This window comes from Gymnoscopelus braueri, assembly GCF_963280865.1.
Source record: "Gymnoscopelus braueri genome assembly, chromosome: 22".
Taxonomy (NCBI): domain Eukaryota; kingdom Metazoa; phylum Chordata; class Actinopteri; order Myctophiformes; family Myctophidae; genus Gymnoscopelus; species Gymnoscopelus braueri.
Genome location: NC_137624.1, coordinates 2,894,060 through 2,914,742, shown reverse-complemented (window position 1 = coordinate 2,914,742; position 20,683 = coordinate 2,894,060). Strand labels below are relative to the sequence as shown.

The window sequence follows — 20,683 nt, the reverse complement described above, 5'->3', positions numbered from 1 at the left end:
TACAGTACTTGAGTAAATGTACAGTTACTTTACACCACTGCTGCCTAGTACGAAGACATAAGGTCAGGTCAGGTCTCTCTCTCTCTCTCTCTCTCTCTCTCTCTCTCTCTCTCTCTCTCTCTCTCTCTCTCTCTCTCTCTCTCTCTCTCTCTCTCTCTGGGAGTGACTTAATCCCTGTATGTAAACTGTTGCTTTACTCTGTGTGTCTCAGAATGTATTCTCTGAATAAACCAATGTATTGAACTCCATATTATTAGAACATAATAGACTAGTTCATACTGCCAGTGGTCAGTAGAGGGCAGTGCAGTCTTCATGTTGTGTGAGCAGCAGAGCAGTAGCAGACAGACACAGTCAATGTTGAAAGTATCTCCAGTTAATACATTATTAAAACCTGAGAGCTGTGATAGCTCTTTATGACCGGTTATCACTTAATGTTGTGTGATGTGTGAAAAATAATTTGGTAGGTAACTGTTAACTGCACAGAGCTGATATGCCAACATCCAGAAAGGTTGCCTCCTGAGGGTCTCCCTATAGGGAGGTTCTTGGTCCACGTCCCACTGGGAGGAGACCCCCTGGCGGACCAAGGACCAGATGGGGGGGGGGGGGGTAAGATCTCCATGCTGGCCTGGGAACGCCTCAGGATCCCCTGGATGTAGTTAATGTGGCCGAGGTAAGGGAAGTCTGGGATTCTGACAAGTCAATCAGCCACCTGTCTGTCTGGCTTATGGGATCTTCTGTATACTACTGACTAGCCAATGACAATGCTCCTGTGGCAGGGCAGAACGTTTACAAAAACATGTAGGCTACAGTACATCAAAATGATCAAATATAAATATAATACATTAACATAAAATAGTACATCTAGCCTACTGCACATCCAAACAATAAAATACCAGGTGCAGGACAGAATAACAGGTGAAAGACAGAAAAATAGAGTCTGAACACTGGATAATGCTCCCATGAATATTTATTGTAAAACCACCAAATAATATTGTATGTATTGTCATTGTTTCAACATAGAAGTTAACTCTTCTTCTCTAGCAAATCCCAGACATGCAAAACATGTTGGCACAATTCCTTGTTAGATGTACACCAATTAAAATATACATTCATCAACGTGACAACATAACCCAAAAACCCCAAATCACTCACAAACTTAATGTATGCAACTCTGCACTGAGAAAACAATCTGCACATAATTACAATAGCTGATTTCTTTTGAAGAATCACAATTTCCATCTTCTATAATTAATAACTACTTTTATACTACATAAAAGAGAGAATAACATAACAATCCTTGCAAAATACTTAATTCAGACATGTGTTTCAATAGAATACAGATTACATGTGTTAGAGTTCACTGCTTGACTGACAATAAACCTCGCATCAATCTCTTCATTAGTAATAAACCTGTAAATGAACCCTTCTATACACACATTTGATTCTTACATGAAAACTAACCTTTCATGTAAAGCCAAGGATTAGTCTAATCTGTGTGATTGACAGGAGAGATGATCAGAGGAGCAGATTTTTTTACCACTATGGTTTAAATCTGGACTGAATAATGGATATAGTTTGTCAGTGAAGGTGCAGCCAGTGAAAGAGTAGAGATGAACTCTGGTCTCCACATCATAAAAGGATACCAGACCCTCCTCATAATCCACAAACACTCCCACTTTCTGGAGCTCCTCTCTGACAGGGAGGAGGACAGGAGGGCCAGCATGAGCCTTGTACTCATTTCCATTCCTCGACATAGACCAGTAACCATTGTTGGGGGTCAGTGTGATCGCTCCCTTCCTGTTGATGGACTCTCTGACCACTCCTAAACTCCAGTCAGTCTTCCCTTTAACCTGAACCTCGTAGTAAAACCTTCCTGAGGAGAAGCTTTGTTTTCCTAAGACACAGGGAGATGGAGATAATCTCTCTGGGTTGTCTGGAAGATTATTTTGTATGTTTCTAAGACTTCCTTGTTTTCCATCCTCAGACAGGATGAGTGCACAGTGTGCTGTATCAGGGTCCAGTGTTACATCCACTGCATATCTCTGGATCCTCCTCAGCTCAGCATCACGCAGCTTCTTCATCTCTTGACTGAGTGTCTTCTCCAGCTGAGCCACAGCTGTCCTCACAGTCTCCACATATGAAGACTGATGGACATTGACCTTTGTCCAGTCCTTGATGGTATGAGGGGTGTTGATGGATGTGACGTTCTGGAGGAGGTGGAGGTGGTCTTCAGTGTGTGAGAGCTGCTTCAGCTCAGAGCTTCTCTTCTTTAATTCAGTGATTTCTTGTTGCAGCTCCTTGATGAAACCTTCAGCCTGTTTCTCTGCTGTTTTCTGCTTCTCTTCAATCACAACAATGAGCTCAGCCTGGCTTCTCTCAATGCAGCTGATCAGAGCAGTGAAGATCTGCACACTGTCTGCTATCACACTGTCTGCTATCTCTCTGTCTGCATCTTTCTTACTGAGCTCTACTGAGTGTTGGACCTCCTGAACCTTCACTTGTCTCTCCTGGATCATCTTCTGAACTTCAGTCTCTGTCTTTCCCAGCTCAGCCTTCTTTTCTTCAAATTATTTTTCCAGAGAGACAATTTGATGTAACTTGTGGTCTGACTCAGAACAGAACTGACAAACATACATGAGGTCAGTCTTACAGAACAGCTCCAGAGGTCTGTCATGTTTTTTACACATTAAGTCTTCCAGGTTCTTCACAGGGTTAATTAGTTTGTGTCGTTTTAAACCAGTGAGTCTCTGATGAGGCTCCAGGTGAGTCTGACAGTAGGAGGTCAGACACACCAAGCAGGACTTCAGGGCTTTGAGTTTGGTCTCAGTACAGACGTCACAGGGGACTTCATCTGGTTCAGCAGGTTCTGGGTTTGTGCTGGAAGTTTGTCTCAGCTGCTTTGACTTCCTGAACTGATCAGCCATCTCAGAGAAGATCTTATTGACAGTGAATTCTGGTCTATTATAGAAGGTTTTGTTACATAGTGGACACAGACAGACGTCACTGGTGTCCCAGTAATGTGTGATACAGGTTTTGCAGTAGTTGTGTCCACATGGAGTGGTGATTGGATCAGTGAACACATCCAGACAGATAGAACACAGGAACTGCTCTTCAGACAGGAGAATACTGGCAGACGCCATTTCTACACAATGAGAATAAAAATGAAAGGAATGTTGTTTAGTTGGCAGGAAATTATGTTTTTGCCCTGGTCTGTCTGTATTTCTGTGAGCAGCTAATCTCTGGCACCACTGGACTGACCGGTGTGAAACTTGAAGCTCACACACTCCCAGTAGGCCAAGGAATAACCTCCACCCCAAATGTTTCAAATTAGCCTCATTTGTGCACTATAACAGGCCACTTCCCTTTTAAGCCTACAAGGCTACATGAACTGTACGTGCAGTAAAAAAAAATCAACAAAAAAAAACACTTCTCCTGGATTCCTTGGCTCATGATACAACTATAGGCCTTTCCCATTTCCGCCTGACAAGATATTGACATTTTGCATTTTCTTCAAAACACAATTTTTGAGAGTGTGTGTAACACTCTCTAAGAAACACCCTGTCCATTTGTGGGATGTGTTTAGACTGAATTGTGGGCGTGCACTTCTGTTCATATATATACAGTGGGGGCGTGGCTGTGGAAAGGGGGCATGTTTGGTAAAAAAGGGTTTGCAACACGTCATGCTTGGTTGCTATGTCTGCTTATTGTAAGCGACATTGCCCTTGTTTTTCTGTGAAGTTACACTACACATTGTCTCTGAGGTCATGTGGTTGAGATGGATCTGTCACATTTTTCAGATTCCTTTCCGATCAATTTGCTATGATTTGCAGGCCCTGGATAGTCAACCAGGCCTGTCAGAGATCTGTGGTCAGAGGACCACGCTTCTCTAGTTGTGAATCTGCTCCGGGTCATATTAACTGACACACATCAGGCTATTCTGTACTTCATGATAACTTGCCAAGTTTTTAAATTATTACTACACTTGCGATAATATCTTTAATATATTCTGTACATTTAGAAGCATATTCTTGATGTATTTGACAAGTGCATTGTTACCTATGGAAGTCCATAGGTCCAAAAATTAAATAATAAATACCACAATGAAATAAATAATAAACACAATGATATAAATACAAAATACAATTAAATAAATACAAAATACAATTAAATAAATAAATGTATTTATTTATTGTGTATTTTTTTATATATCATTGGGTTTTCTATTTATTTCTTTGTGGTTCTTATTTATTTCATTGTAACTTTTAATGTCAACCTATATATATTACATGATGCCACTTTTAGCTATTTAATCAAGTCCATTGGTCCAAAAATTAAAAAATAAATATCGCAATGAAATTAATAAAATCCACAATGATATAAATACAAATACAAATAAATAAATAAAAAATACAATTAAATAAATAAATGTATTTATTTATTCTGTAATGTTTTTTTATTTTATTGCGTTTTATATTTATTTCATTGTGACTTTTAATGTCAACCTATATATATTACATGTTGCCACTTTTAGCTATTTCATAAGGTACATTGGTCCAAAAATGTTATAACAAATACCACAATGAAATATATAAAAAACATCATGATATAAATAAAAAATGCAAATAAATAAATAAATACATTTATTTATTTTTTAGTGTTTTTCATTTAATTGTGCTTTTTATTTATTTATTTTGGTATTTATTAAATGGGTTTTTTATTTCATGCTGTCTTTTCAAAAGAATGGCTTCCATTTACCCAATCATGGATTTCATGCTGTCTTTTCAAAAGAATGGCTTCCATTTACCCAATCATGGTTTGACATCGCCGTCTGTCAATCAACAGGAACGGGGCGGGACCATAGGGCGGGATCTATTTGCTGATTGGGTAATCCCTGGCTCTGGATTACTTTGGTCTGTCTGTAAAACTGAAGCCAGCTCCGCCATTTTTAAATCCCACTGAATATCACTAGTGTTTTTATCTGTAGATAAAGTAGGCCTATTATAATCGATTTGTAGTAAAAGTTATGGCATATGTGAATGAGAATGACTTGAGGGATGTGATGTTTACTTTAGATTAGATAGTTGTTGTTTTTTTCGCGGACCCCCCGAGGACCCCCCCGCGATTTCCTCCCTCACTAAAATGATAGCCTACTTACTTGTTAATGTTTTTTCTTCACACATTTGGTAAATAGATCAGAGAGAGAGAGAGAGAGAGAGAGAGAGAGAGAGAGAGAGAGAGAGAGAGAGAGAGAGAGAGAGAGAGAGAGAGAGAGAAGTTGCCACAATAAGGTCAACGAGGTGGTCAGCAGTGTAAATGGCTCTTACAATTTAAACAAGGATACAATGACCAGTTACAGATACACTTCATCCACCTGAAAGGTGCGAATAGTTGCTACTATACTTTTTGGGAGGGATGTTCAGCAATAAAAATGACCCAAAAAAATGACAGTATCAGTATGCTCAGGTTTAAAAACGTGACAGTGCTTACAGACAAATTATATGCTTGGTTTGATTAATAAGCTAAATTGAAAAAAGAAATAAAAAAACAGATTACAGGACAACAATATCAGATATCCCCATCATGCAAGAATAAAGACAGTAAACTCAAATAGCATTCAATGTGGGTTAATATAAATATATGCTTTTTTATGATAGTGTGTGATGTTGTGTGAACTGTTTGCCCATACATAGTGATGTGATGTAATGTCTCTCCCCTCTGAAAAGCTTTTTAAAAAATAAAATGAAAAGTTGGTAACCAAAGAAAATAAGCAGGTTCAGAGGGTATCCAGATATATATGGTTTGTTTTTGTCTTTATTTTATGTTTTAAAATGTTTTGTTATACATAATTGTTTTCTTTTCTGAGGGTAAATTAGTAATGTCTGTGAGAACCCTGGGGTCTAGTGTGGTTTGTTTTGCAACCACAGGACATGTCATAGGAAGAGATAGATATTATTGTTGTAAGCAAGCAAACAGCCGAATACATTAATATATATCACTGATAGACAATCTGTACACTGGAAAAAGAGGCACCTCTTTCATTTGCAGTGGGAATTTGTGTGAACTGTTTGTCTCTGCTTACATGACATTATATCTTATCTCAGGTACGTGATAATCAGCTTTATTGTCACATCACAGGTTTAAAAAGTGGGTGAAATTTGTTTTTGTGCATAGTTCCCATCATATTATTTCCATAGAAAAAAATAAAGGGAAGAAAAAGAAGGGGGTGGGGGTGCAAGGGGGAAAGGAGATCAATCAAGTAAACAAATTATCTACATATTTACACATACTGTACCTATATCACGTGTCTCAAGGGTCTCAAGGGTCCCCATCCTTATAGGACCAAAGGACCCCCTCCACAATTTTGTAAACTTCCGCGGACCCAGCGCCCCATCAAATATTCATTTGTATTATTCCTTATTAACCACCCCCAATGTATATATAGTTTTACGGTCTTTATACTTGCATATAATCAAGTTGAAGTAACTGATTACATATTTTTTCATTATTAACCCACATTGAATGCTATTTGAGTTTACTGTCTTTATTCTTGCATGATGGGGATATCTGATATTGTTGTCCTGTAATCTGTTTTTTTCTTTCTTTTTTCAATTTAGCTTATTAATCAAGCCGAGCATATAATTTGTCTGTAAGCACTGTCACGTTTTTAAACCTGAGCATACTGATACTGTCATTTTTTTGGTCATTTTTATTGCTGAACATCCCTCCCAAAAAGTATAGTAGCCTAGCAACTATTCGCACCTTTCAGGTGGATGAAGTGTATCTGTAACTGGTCATTTTAGCCTTATTTAAATTGTAAGAGCCATTTACACTGCTGACCACCTCGTTGACACCTTATTCTCTCTCTCTCTCTCTCTCTCTCTCTCTCTCTCTCTCTCTCTCTCTCTCTCTCTCTCTCTGATCTATTTACCAAATGTGTGAAGAAAAAAAAACATTAACAAGTAAGTAGGCTATCATTTTAGTGAGGGAGGAAATCGCGCGGGGGTCCTCGGGGGGTCCGCGAAAAAAACAACAACTATCTAATCTAAAGTAAACATCACATCCCTCAAGTCATTCTCATTCACATATGCCATAACTTTTACTACAAATCGATTATAATAGGCCTACTTTATCTACAGATAAAAACACTAGTGATATTCAGTGGGATTTAAAAATGGCGGAGCTGGCTTCAGTTTTACAGACAGACCAAAGTAATCCAGAGCCAGGGATTACCCAATCAGCAAATAGGTCCCGCCCTATGGTCCCGCCCCGTTCCTGTTGATTGACAGACGGCGATGTCAAACCATGATTGGGTAAATGGAAGCCATTCTTTTGAAAAGACAGCATGAAATCCATGATTGGGTAAATGGAAGCCATTCTTTTGAAAAGACAGCATGAAATAAAAAACCCATTTAATAAATACCAAAATAAATAAATAAAAAGCACAATTAAATGAAAAACACTAAAAAATAAATAAATGTATTTATTTATTTATTTGCATTTTTTATTTATATCATGATGTTTTTTATATATTTCATTGTGGTATTTGTTATAACATTTTTGGACCAATGTACCTTATGAAATAGCTAAAAGTGGCAACATGTAATATATATAGGTTGACATTAAAAGTCACAATGAAATAAATATAAAACGCAATAAAATAAAAAACATTACAGAATAAATAAATACATTTATTTATTTAATTGTATTTTTTATTTATTTATTTGTATTTTTATTTATATCATTGTGGATTTTATTAATTTCATTGCGATATTTATTTTTTAATTTTTGGACCAATGGACTTGATTAAATAGCTAAAAGTGGCATCATGTAATATATATAGGTTGACATTAAAAGTTACAATGAAATAAATAAGAACCACAAAGAAATAAATAGAAAACCCAATGATATATAAAAAAATACACAATAAATAAATACATTTATTTATTTAATTGTATTTTGTATTTATTTAATTGTATTTTGTATTTATATCATTGTGTTTATTATTTATTTCATTGTGGTATTTATTATTTAATTTTTGGACCTATGGACTTCCATAGTTACCTGCCCAGGTAGGGCTACTTGATTGAATCTTGATGGCAAGCACACCTCCAATGGAGATCGCCTCTGTCCTTCTCTATACATGTGAGGTTGTTTTTTCTACTGTGTCTCTCCCTGAAGAAGACCTTGCTGGGTCGAAACGTTGGTTTCTCATTCAAATCAATCCTGCATCGTGGCTACGAGTGTCCGGCCTTTTCTCTACTCTCATACTTATTTACCAAGGTCAGCAGCACCTCACCAATACCGGTGTACGCCCTCCTGCGTTTTGTTTGATGGATACATTTTAATGTAAATATTATTCTCTCTCAATGAATAATAAATCATTATCTTTATTACTCACCAGTGTTTAAGTTGTCAGAGTTGTGTAAAACGTCGTGTTGAAAGGTTTAGTATAGAGTGTGTTGCTGTCAACGAACTAGTTTCTCTGTTAACTTTCGTTTCACTAGATTTCCGTCACTGAGGAACTCCTCCTTGTGCTGCTCTGTTAACCCTTTACTGACACCACCAGTGGTGGAAGAAGTAGGCCTACTCAGAACTTTTACTTATGTGAAAGTAGCAATAGAACAATATAAAAAATACTTTGTATTGGCATCAAAATATACTTACAATTCCAACGTAAAGTACTCAGATTTTTTTATAAGCTCACAGGGAGACTTCTGTTACAGAACAAGCACTCTAATACATTCTAACATGTTGCATTGTGACTGTGAGCTTGTAGATCGGCTATTTTCGAATAGGCACAGTATAAAATAGAACATAATTATTTAAAATATGTTTTGTATTAATCCTATATTAAAATTAACTAATGGGAGAGCAGGCGACCGGGACCTCTGACGTCATGTCATGTCACCATGACTCAGCCATAACCACATAAGGAGTTCCCAGGGTTGCTTGCATTGCTCATGGGACGGCCTTGCACGCCGTGCAGGAAGCTATTTGACCAGGAGCATGCGCAGGCACATGCATAGACTTAAAACAACTTGAAATTCACACCTCAACAAAGTTTACAAAGGCTCCCAACTCACACCAGGTGGATTAACATAGGAATGGGCCTAGATGCATATCAATTGTCCATTGTGTGACCTGTAGTGTAGGTGTTAAGCGACGTGCACGTTACGTCATTACAATAGAGTGCAACCACGTTCCAATTCAGCATTGCAACACTGGGACTTCCCAATGCAGCTCACCCAAATATGGAGTGTGTTGTTGTCTAACCAAAAGTGTCGTCATGGCACCAGGCACAAACAAATCAGTCAGCTCTATATGGGCACAAAAATGGGCATGCCCATATATGGGCATATACTGATGACATCAGGGATCTCCATACCTGGGCATAAAAGGGACAAGGACTGACTGATACAGAGATCTCCATATCAGTCGGATCGGCAGTGCGACGTTGTGTGAGGGCCGCACAGTGGCCAGAACATCTAGTAATCTAAATCTGCAAAGTAACTAAAGGGTGTCAAATAATTTTACTGCAGTTAAAAAGTACATTATTTGCTTCAGAGATTTAGTGGAGTTTAAAGGTATCATGACATTCATTTTCACTTTTTTTATTTTCAATGTTTTATTTGGGGTTTTATGACCTCAATTACACCCAAAAAACCTGAACTTAGAACATTCAGTGGATTTTCTGTGGTCTGGGGTTTTCTGAATAATTAGGCTGAAAAGTAATCTGAGCTTGGCCCTTCGACAGTGAGGTCACAGTCGATTAATCCCGCCCACTCTCCTCCTCGCCCCTCCCATCCCCTATCCTTTCCTTTGGGGGGGGGGCGGAGCAGAGGCGATGATTGACAGGCAAAATCCCTCACCAGCGACACCCGCAGGCAAAGATTTCTTTTTTCATTGCAGTTGAAAAGGCTTTAGAAATGTGAGAGAAAAACACCTGCCATGGATCACTGGAATGGAATTTTCATTTAAAACTTTTTGTACACTTTTGAAGGACCAGGACAAAGACTTTGAATGTGGTGTAAAAGTGAATGTCATTAAACCTTTAAGTACCTATCAAAAAAAGGAAAATGCTTAAATCAAAGTACCTCAAAGTTGTACTTAAGTATAGTACTTAATGTACTTAATTACTTTCCACCACTAGTCTCCACTCTTATCTCATATCCTCATGAGTGTTTCCCAACCTGGGGTTCATGCCCCGCTTGAGACCAAAGATCAGGTCTGTTTGAATGTAGCACAACATTTGCACAAGATCATACCTTGTTTTTATCAACTTGATTTCAGAAATAGCAGAATTAAGCTCATAAGCTCAGAACGCGTCACGATGCAAAGAAAATAATGTCATTAATGTTTTGTTGTGGAACTGGTTTAGCTGTGTGCGCGTGCGCGTGCACGTGGGCGTGTGTGCGCGTGCTTGCGTATGTGCGAGCATGCATCCTTGCTCCTGTGTGGCGTTTTTGTATGTTGTATTAATTGTGTAAATATTTTTCATTTCTCACTGAGGTTATGCCCATGACCTTGAATTAGATAGATAAGGTTATTGTATTTATATATGTTTACACACACGCACGTACGTACGCGCGCGCGCACACACACACACACACACACACACACACACACACACACACACTCACACTCACACTCACACTCACACTCACACACTCACACACTCACACACACACACACACTGTTTAACTTCCTTCAACCCTATTTCATACTTCAGCCATTAGACTCTTGACCTTGTAATTGTTGTGAGCTTGTAGATCAACTATTTTAGAAGATAATTGAAACATCTTGGAAATTTGTGAACATTTTTTAAATCATTTAGAAAAGATTTTAACAACATAAATCTTCTCTTATGGGAGTCTGTGGCCAATTCATTTGTGGATCCTTGGCATGAAAATGTTTAAGAACCAGTGACATAAACTGATGCTGGTCAACTGTTGTATAGAGGGAATAGATGAGGAGAATAAGTTCATAAAAATGTCACACAGTTACAAGAACTCTTTTTCACAAGTAGCTGAAATACTCTGAAGACAATACAGACAAACTGTGGCTGTGTATTTCATAACACTAACACTATAGAAATGATATAAACCTATGTGGTTGGTTTAACCACTTAAACATCCCAGCCTTTTGCTGAAAATAGCCGATCTACAAGCTCACAACGCGTCGCGACTGAAAAGATTGAATGAACTCATGAGTTTTCGTCCGCATTGGTGGACATACTTGAAGCATCAGAGAAAGAAGAAATCAACACATATTTAGCAATTACAACTGAACTGAAATACATTAACACAGGAATAGTTTCAGTACTGTAGGCCTCTTCCCTTTAGTCTATGTCATAGTAATAGATAGATAGATAGATAGATAGATAGATAGATAGATAGATAGATAGATTTCAAACATGTTAATTGGTGTCTGGATTTACATGTATCAAGTGGCTTGTTGAAAGGAGCCAGTTAAGGTGGTTCAGGCATCTAATACGGATGCCTCCCGGTCGTCTCCCAAGGGAGGTTCTTGGTGCACGTCCCACTGGGAGGAGACCCCCTGGCAGACCAAGGACCAAATGGGGGGGGGGTTTATCTCCATGCTGGCCTAGGAACGCCTCATTATCCTCTAGGATGAAGTAGTTAATGTGGCCGAGGTAAGGGAAGTCTGGGATTCTGACAAGCCAATCGGCCGCCTTCTCTGTCCGGCTTATGGGATCTACTGCAAGGGTTACCAAACTTTTCAGGCCGCAACCCCTTAAAATAATCCTATTTGAACTGGGGACCACCCACCCTGACAAGCACTTGAAATTGTAGTCATTATGTTTAGTTTCACTTGGTTCCACAGATAAATATCATGAAAATAGCCTAGCCATAGCTTGTAGTTCGGCTATTTTCACAATGTTTGCCTCTTTCTTACATATATTTTTGGCCATTTACGTATTAAAAAGGTCTTAAAAGTCATTAAATTATAACTTTAGAAATGTGCAGATACCCTGTATACACTTAGACTGTATGTTGGTTTGTTTACTGTTGAGTGAGAAAACAAACAAACATTAAGCTAATCATCTGGGGACCCCCAAAAATAATTTGGGGACTCCCCTGGGGGTCCCGACCGAACCACTGATCTACTGTATACTACTGACTAGCCAATGACAATGCTCCTGTGGCAGGGCAGAAAGTTTACAAAAACATGTACTGTACATCAAAATGATAAAATATAAATACAATACATTAACATAAAATAATACATCTAGCCTACTGTACATTCAAACAATAAAACACCAGGTGCAGGACAGAAGAACAGGTGAAAGACAGAAAAATAGAGTCTGCACACTGGATAAGGCTCCCATGAATATTTATTGTAAAACCACCAAATAATAGTTGTTTCAAACATAGAACTCTTCTTCTATAGCAAATCCAAGACATGCAAAAGAAATTGGATGTACACCAAAATATAGATTCATCAACGTGACATCATAACCCAAAAAAACAAAAAATCACGCAAACTTAATGTATGCAACTCTGAATGAGAAAAAACTCAGTACATAATTAAAATAGCTGATTTCTTTTGAAGCAATTTCAATCTTCTATAATTGATAACTACATTACATAAAAGAGACAATTAACAACATACTCATTGCAGAATCTTTGCAGAGTTTCAATTAAATGTTGTGTAGTAGTAGTAGTATTACAAGACTGACAATAAAACATTTTTAATTCCTATGAATCCTGCACATTAATAAACTAAAATGTAAAGTTGAACTTCAACCTGAATTCCATTAAAGGATCTATTCTACACCATGAATTAAAAAAAAATATATATATTTAATATCATATAGTTTATGTCCCTCAAACGTTTTTCAAAAGGTTTGAGCCTAAATCAAGCCTCAGATATACTCATTCCAACTAACTTCTCTCTGGTTTATAAAGCACTTTGACCTGCATTGCCACATTGTCCTGATTTGGCACGTGGCGCTATTGAGCCAGTTTGTATGCATGTTATCTCCTGGTTCTGTGTGGAAAAAGTAAAAAAAATTATAATAATAATAAAAAAAAGAAAACCAAAAAAAAAATGTTATGTTGGAACTGAAAAACGGGAGGGATTGTACCGATTGTGACGTCACTTTCGGGGGCAAATCAGTTTGGCCTGTTTTGAGACCAATTTACATAAAACCCCAGATATGCTGTGAAAGCCTGAGTGCTCAAACTGGGGTTTGAGCACTTTTTTGGGATAGAAGAGAGGTAGGGGAGACCAAAAACACACAAAAAAGAAGGAAAAGTTCAAATTCATGGTGTAGTCCCTTTAAATATACTGTATTATAATGTACCAAAGACATAGACAATTCTACAGTCTCACAGAAAGGGATGTATGCTATCTTGATCAAATTAAGCACTCAAATGAATTTACCGTAATAGTCTTTGGTTGTAATTCAGACATGTAAAATTAAGTTATTGTGTTTCAATAGAATGCATGTGTTAAGAGTTCAATAGCTTGACTGACAATAAACCTCACATCAATCTCCTCATTAGGACAATAAACCTGTAAATGAACCCTTCCACACATTGTTTCTTACATGAAAACTAACCTTTCATGTAAAGCTGAGGATTAGTCTAAATATGATTGACAGGAGAGATGATCAGAGGAGCAGTGATTTGACCACTATGGTTTAAATCTGGACTGAATACTGGATATAGTTTGTCAGTGAAGGTGCAGCCAGTGAAAGCGTAGAGATGAACTCTGGTCTCCACATCATAAAAGGAGACCAGACCCTCCTCATAATCCACAAACACTCCCACTTTCTGGACCTCCTCTCTTAAAGGGAGGAGGACAGGAGGGTCAGCATTAGCCTGGTACTTATTTCCATTCCTCAACGCTATAGACCAGTAACCATCATTGGGGTTCAGTGTGATCGCTCCCTTCCTGTTGATGGACTCTCTGGCCACTCCTAAATCCCACTCAGTATTGCCTTTAACCTGAACCTCATAGTAAACCCTTCCTGAGGAGAAGCTTTGTTTTCCTAAGACACATGCACATAGAGAGAATCTCTCTTCGTTGTTTGCGAGATTCTTCCTTATGTTTCGATGACACACTTGTTTTCCATCGTCAGAGAGGATGAGATTTTGATATGCTGTATCAGGGTCCAGAGTTACATCCACTGCATATCTCTGGATCCTCCTCAGCTCAGCATCACGCAGGTTATTCTCCATCTCTTGACTGAGTGTCTTCTCCAGCTGAGCCACAGCTGTCCTCACAGACCCCACACATGAAGACTGATGGACATTGACCTTTGTCCAGTCCTTGATGGGTGGAGGGGTGTTGATGGATGTGCTGTTCTGGAGGAGGTGGAGGTGGTCTTCAGTGCGTGAGAGCTGCTTCAGCTCAGTGCTTCTCTTCTTTAATTCAGTGATTTCCTGTTGCAGCTCCTTGATGAATCCTTCAGACTGTGTCTCTGTTGTTTTCTGCTTCTCTTCAATCCCATCAATGAGCTCAGCCTGGCTTCTCTCAATACAGCTGATCAGAGCAGTGAAGATCTGCACACTGTCTGCTATCTCTCTGTCTGCATCTTTCTTACTGAGCTCTACTGAGTGTTGGACCTCCTGAATCTGCACTTGTCTCTCCTGGATCATCTGCTGAACTTCAGCCTCTGTCCCTCTCAGCTCAGCCTTCTTTTCTTCAAATTCTTTTTCCAGAGAGACAATTTGATGTAACTTGTGGTCTGACTCGGTGCAGAACTGACAAACACACATGTGGTCAGTCTTACAGAACAGCTCCAGAGGTCTGTCATGTTTCTTACACAGAATGTCTTCCATGTTCTTTACAGGGTTGATTAGTTTGTGTCGTTTTAACCCTGTGAGTCTCTGATGAGGCTCCAGGTGAGTCTCACAGTAGGAGCTCAGACACACCAAGCAGGACTTCAGGGCTTTGAGTTTGGTCTCAGTACAGACGTCACAGGAGACTTCCTCTAGTTTAGCAGTATCTTGTTTTGTGTTGGAAGGTGTTTTCAGCTGCTTTGACTTCCTTAACTGATCAGCCATCTCAGAGAAGATCTTATTAACAGAGAATTCTGGTCTCGTATAGAAGGTTTTGTTACATAGTGGACACTGACACACATCCTTAGTGTCCCAGTAATGTGTGATACAGGTTTTGCAGTAGTTGTGTCCACATGGAGTGGTGATTGGATCAGTGAACACATCCAGACAGATAGAACACAAGAACTGCTCTTCAGACAGGAGACAGCTGGCAGACGACATTTCTACACAATGAGAATAAAAGTGAAACAAATTTAGTTTAGTTGGCCGGAAATTATGTTTTTGCCCTTGTCCGTCTGTGTTTCTGTGAGCAGGTAATCTCTGGCACCGCTAGACTGATCAGCGTGAAACTTTGCTCACACACTAGTAGGCCAAGGAATACCCTCCTCTTACCTCCAGCAAATGGTTTAAATAGCCCCATGGTGGCACTATAATAGGCCACTTCCCCTTTTAGACTACAACTCTTGAACTGTACATTGTACAGTAATAAAAAACTAAAAAAGGCTATAGGCCTTGCCCATTTCTGCCTGACAAGATATTCTGACATTTTGCGTTTTCTTCAAAACACCCTTTTTGCTAAATTGGTACACTACACATTAGTTAGTTAGTTAGTTTATTTATTTCGGTCATGATTTACAAAAACAAAACAGTTGAGCATACAGAATATTTTCAGCAGAATCATTTGACCGAAAAGGTTTGGGCTGAAGCCAAAGCTTATTATGCCCACCTTATTAATAATCAAATTAAATTAAGTGTCACAAAAGAAAAAGAAACAAAAGAGTAAGAAAACAAAACAAAACAAAACAGAAGAAAACCAAACGTCAACAATGCTAAGTCTTACATATGAAAACGAAAAGAAACAAAATGAAACAAAATGAAGAGAAACATTTCCAGCTTTGTGTCTGTTACATAGAAAAACAAATAGCAAGATGCAAAACAATTCAAAATTATTTCTATTTATATATTGAAGTGGTAGCTTCATATATATAAATGTTCATTTTTTTTTTTTCTTTTTTATATTAAATTTAAGACAATTAGATTCGCATAAATATTAGTTACATACATACATACATATATACATATATATATATATATATATATATTCATATAGATACGTACGTGTGTTCGTATGCACACGTACATGTGGGAAGATGTAATCAACTATATCACTAGTGATTCCCTATATCTATCTAATACCTTTGCTTTATATGTTAATTTGAATTTTCTTATAGAATTGCTCAGTTTAAGTTCTTTGTGATTACCCCGATGGTAGATAGGCATCTTTCTCTGGTGTTTGTCCTTGCAAATTTATTCTTAAATATAGCCGTTCCCCTCAGTTTGTACCTGCTTTCTCTGGGCTCGAACAGCTCCTGCAAGCAGATTGGGAGGGTCCTATTGTGTACCTTGTACATTATTACTGAAATATTAAGGGTAACTAAATCTTCAAATTTCAATGTGCGGTTATTTATAAATAATGGGTTTGTTGGTGCATAATAATCAGCCAGGTTGACAATTCGTATTGCTTTTTTTTGTAAAATAATAATGGGATGAATTATTGTTTTATATGTGGTTCCCCAGACTTCTACACAGTAAGTTAAATAGGGCATTATTAAGGCGTTGTACAATGTCTGAAGTGATTTTTTATTAATGGTGTCTTTCATTTTATATAGGATTGCAATTGTTTTAGCCAATTTAGTTTTTAAAATGTCTATATGGGGTTTCCAGGTAAGTTTATTGTCAATGTTTAGTCCTAGGAATTTGATGTGATTTGCTTGTTCGATTTCCTTGTTATTTATGGATAATTTGATTGGTGAATGTATTTTTTTATTACCAAATACAATGAATTTTGTTTTACTGATGTTTAATGATAGTTTGTTTATGTCGAACCATTTTTTTAGGGTTTGTAAGTCGTCTTCCACTACTTGCAGGAGGTGTTCAAGGTCTGGCCCAGAGCAGTACAGACTGGTGTCGTCTGCAAATAAGACACAGTGGAGGTCTTGTAGGGCTTCGCAAATATCATTGATATAAAGTATAAATAACTTTGGGCCAAGGACTGATCCTTGAGGAACTCCAAATGTTACTGGTAGGGTATCAGATTCTACCCCGTTTATAAGAACATATTGTTTTCTTTCTGCAAGATAGCTTTGGAGCCATGTAAGGGCAATACCTCTGATTCCATATCTATAGAGTTTTTTTAGCAGTATGTCATGATGAATAGTGTCAAAAGCCTTCTGTAGGTCTATGAAGACCCCCACCATGTATTCCCTATTTTCAACTGAAGCTGAGATTTTCTCAACCAGTTCAACTACTGCCATTGAGGTGGATCTATTTGTTCTAAAACCGTATTGATTATTACTTAGAATGTGATGTTTATCTATGAAGCTGTCAAGCCTTTCCACAAAAAGTTTTTCTATTATTTTTGAGAATTGAGATAGAAGAGAGATTGGTCTGTAGTTGGTGAGTAGTTGTTTGTCCCCACTTTTGAAGATCGGTATAACTTTAGCTGTTTTCATTTTATTTGGAAAGATGCCTGTTTGAAATGATAAGTTGCAGATGTGGGTGAATGGTGTTACAATGGTGTGAATTATTTCTTTGACTATCATCATGTCAATGCTGGTATTGTCCGTTGACTTTTTACTTTTGAAGTTGTGTACGATTTTTAATATTTCTTGTTCATTAACACCACCAATGAAGATTGAGTGCGGGTTCATCTGAATTAGTGTTTCATCCAAACCGTGCTGTTCTCTCTGCTCCTCTATCTCCCCTGCCAGATTTGGTCCTACATTAACAAAGAAATCATTAAATTCATTTGCAATTTCCGTAATGTTTTCCATGATTCTATCGTCTTTTTTGAAAAAAATTGGATGTTTGGCTTTGCCGGTACCCTGTTTAATTAGGCTATTTAATATTTTCCATGTTCCTTGTATGTTATTTTTATGTTGGTCCAAAAGCTTATGGTAATAATCTTTTTTACTAGTTCTCATTATATTTGTTAACTTGTTTTTATATGTTTTATATCTAGTTTCTGTTTCTTTAGTTCTGTCCTTTAAGAATATCTTATAGAGTAGATTCTTTTTTTTACATGCGTTGTGTAGACCTTTCGTTATCCATGGCTTTTCCTGTTGTAGTTTCTTTTTGTGGGAAGGCTTTTTCAAGGGACAGTGTTTATCGTATGATTTTATTATGATGGACAGAAAGGCTTTATAGGCCTCATTTGGCTCATTTGCTGCATAAACCTCACTCCAGGTCTGTGTATAGAGATCGGCTTTGAGGTTAGTTATAGATTGTGGTGTTCTTTGGCGTGTCAATGGATAGGTGTGCTTTTTATGTATGATTTCCTTATTGAGAAGTTGTTGGAAAATAGCGAAAACTGGGAGGTGGTCACTCCCATTGTCTCTGAAGTCATGTGATTGAGATGGATCTGTCAGATTTTTCAGATTCCTCCCCGATTGATTGGCTATGATTTGCAGGCCCTGGATAGTCAACCAGGCCTGGCAGAGATCTGCGGTCAGAGGAGCACACTTCTCTAGTTGTGATCAGGGTCATATTAACTGACATACATACTCCTACTTCATGGTTACTCGCCTTGTTTTTTGTTTTTGTTTAACCTTGGACTGGGGAATTGAATATGAAAATAGGGCAAGATCATGTCTGGATACATTTTAATGTAAATATTATTAATAATAATATAATAAATCATTATCTTTATTACTCACCAGTGTTTAAGTTGTCAGTATTTGTGTAAAACGTCGTGTTGAAAGAAGGTTTCGTAGAGAGTGTGTTTCTGCCACCGAACCAGTTTCACTAGATTTCCAAGAACCTCCTCCTCATGCTGTAGCAGCTGTTGTTAACCCTTTACTACCACCACCAGTGGTGGAAGAAGTAGGCCTACTCAAGTAAAAGTTGCAATACAAACAACAATATAAAATACTCTGTATTGGCATCAAAATATACTTATAATTCCAAAGTAAAAGTACTCAGATTTTTCAACTAGCACACAGGGAGATGTTTTGCATAGTAGCGTATATCTGTCTGTCATTAAATGTATCTATGAATTGAATACAAAAGGACCCCAATAGAAACAAGCCATAGGCTTTCTTGGGTTTTAAATATCTTGGCTGACCTTGTATTGAACTGTACTTTCCTGGGCTTTTTTCTGCAAACTGCTAATAAAGTATTCAATCAATCAATCAATCAATGTTACAGAAGAAACACTAATTCACTCTAACGTGTTGCATTGTGACTGTGAGCTTGTAGATCGTCTATTTAAAATAAGGCTTAATTGGTTAAAATATGTTTTGTATTAATCCTATATTAAAATTGGCTAATGGGAAGGGGGGTGACCGGCCGGTGGGCGGACCTCTGACGTCACACTCATGTCAACATGACTCAGCCATAACCATATAAGGAGTTCCCAATGCAGCTACACCCAGATATGTAGTATTTTGTCTAACCTCAATGTGTTTTCATGGTCAACTCTATATGGGCACAAAGGGGGCATGCCCATATACTAATGACATCAGGGATCTCCATATATGGACACATCAGTCGGATCGGCAGTGCGATGTAGGTGTGAGGGCCGCATAGCGGCCTGAACCTTTAGTAATCTAAATCTGCAAAGTAACTAAAGCTGTCAAATTATTTTACTGCTGTTAAAAAGTACATTATTTTCTTCAGAGATGTAGTGGAGTTGAAGTATATATAAAAAAAATTAAATACTCACATTCGGTGCGGTTCTGGTAGGAGACACAAAGAGTCCTACCGGAACCGCTGCCTACTAGTCCACTGGTTAGGAATGCAAAAAAAAAAAAACATATCCATGAATTCAAGTCTCCATGGGGTGACTAATCGAATGAAAAAAAGTCTTTTTTTTGGGTGAACTATCCCTTTAAGTACAGTACTTGAGTAATGTACTTAATTACTTTCCACAACCAGTCTCCACTATTCTCTAACCTTTATCTCATATCCTCATGAGTGTTTCCCAAGCTGGGGTCCATGCCCCCCTTGATGGAGCATCAAAGATCAGGGGCTCTGTTTGAAGGTAGCACAACATTTGTAGAAGATCATAACTTGTTTTCATCAAACTTGGTTTCAGAAATAGCAGAATTATAAGCTCAGAACGTCATTCATATTTTGTTATGGAACATAGTGATATGTTCAGATTAATCTTCCTGGTTTTTAGCTGTGTGCACGTGCACGTGCACGTGCGCGTGCGTTCGTGCATGCGTCCTTGCTCCTTAGTGGTGTTTTTGTATATTGTATGAGTTGTGTTGTGTTGTGTTCTGTTTAACTTCCTTCAACCCTATTTTATACTTCAGCCATTAGACTCTTGACCTTGTAATTGTTGTGGCTTGTAGATCAACTATTTTAGAAGATAATTGAAAAATCTTGAAAATTTGTGAACATTTTTTTAATCATTTAGAATGAATCCATTCAATCCCCATCTGAAAAAAACTTTTCAGATGGGGGTCTGTGGCCAAATACATTCATTTGTGGATCCTTGACATGAAAATGTTGACATAAACTGATGCTGCCAACTGTTTTATACAGGGAATAGATGAGGAGAATAATGTGGAGAGTATAAGAGAATAAGTAAGTAGCTGAAATACTCTGCTGAAATACTCTGAAGACACTACAGACAAACTGTGGTTGTG

At 37.8% G+C, this 20,683-nt stretch overlaps 1 pseudogene across 1 annotated transcript; it reads right to left on the bottom strand.

Moving 5' to 3' along the window:
• Nucleotides 1–949: 949 nt before the first annotated feature.
• LOC308078297 lies at nt 950–18,822 on the bottom strand (annotated as a pseudogene). Its single transcript, XR_013935037.1, has 3 exons — nt 18,746–18,822; nt 13,616–15,253; nt 950–3,142 (listed from the first exon to the last, which is right to left on the bottom strand). The product of XR_013935037.1 is annotated as an uncharacterized misc_RNA (transcript).
• Nucleotides 18,823–20,683: the final 1,861 nt, after the last annotated feature.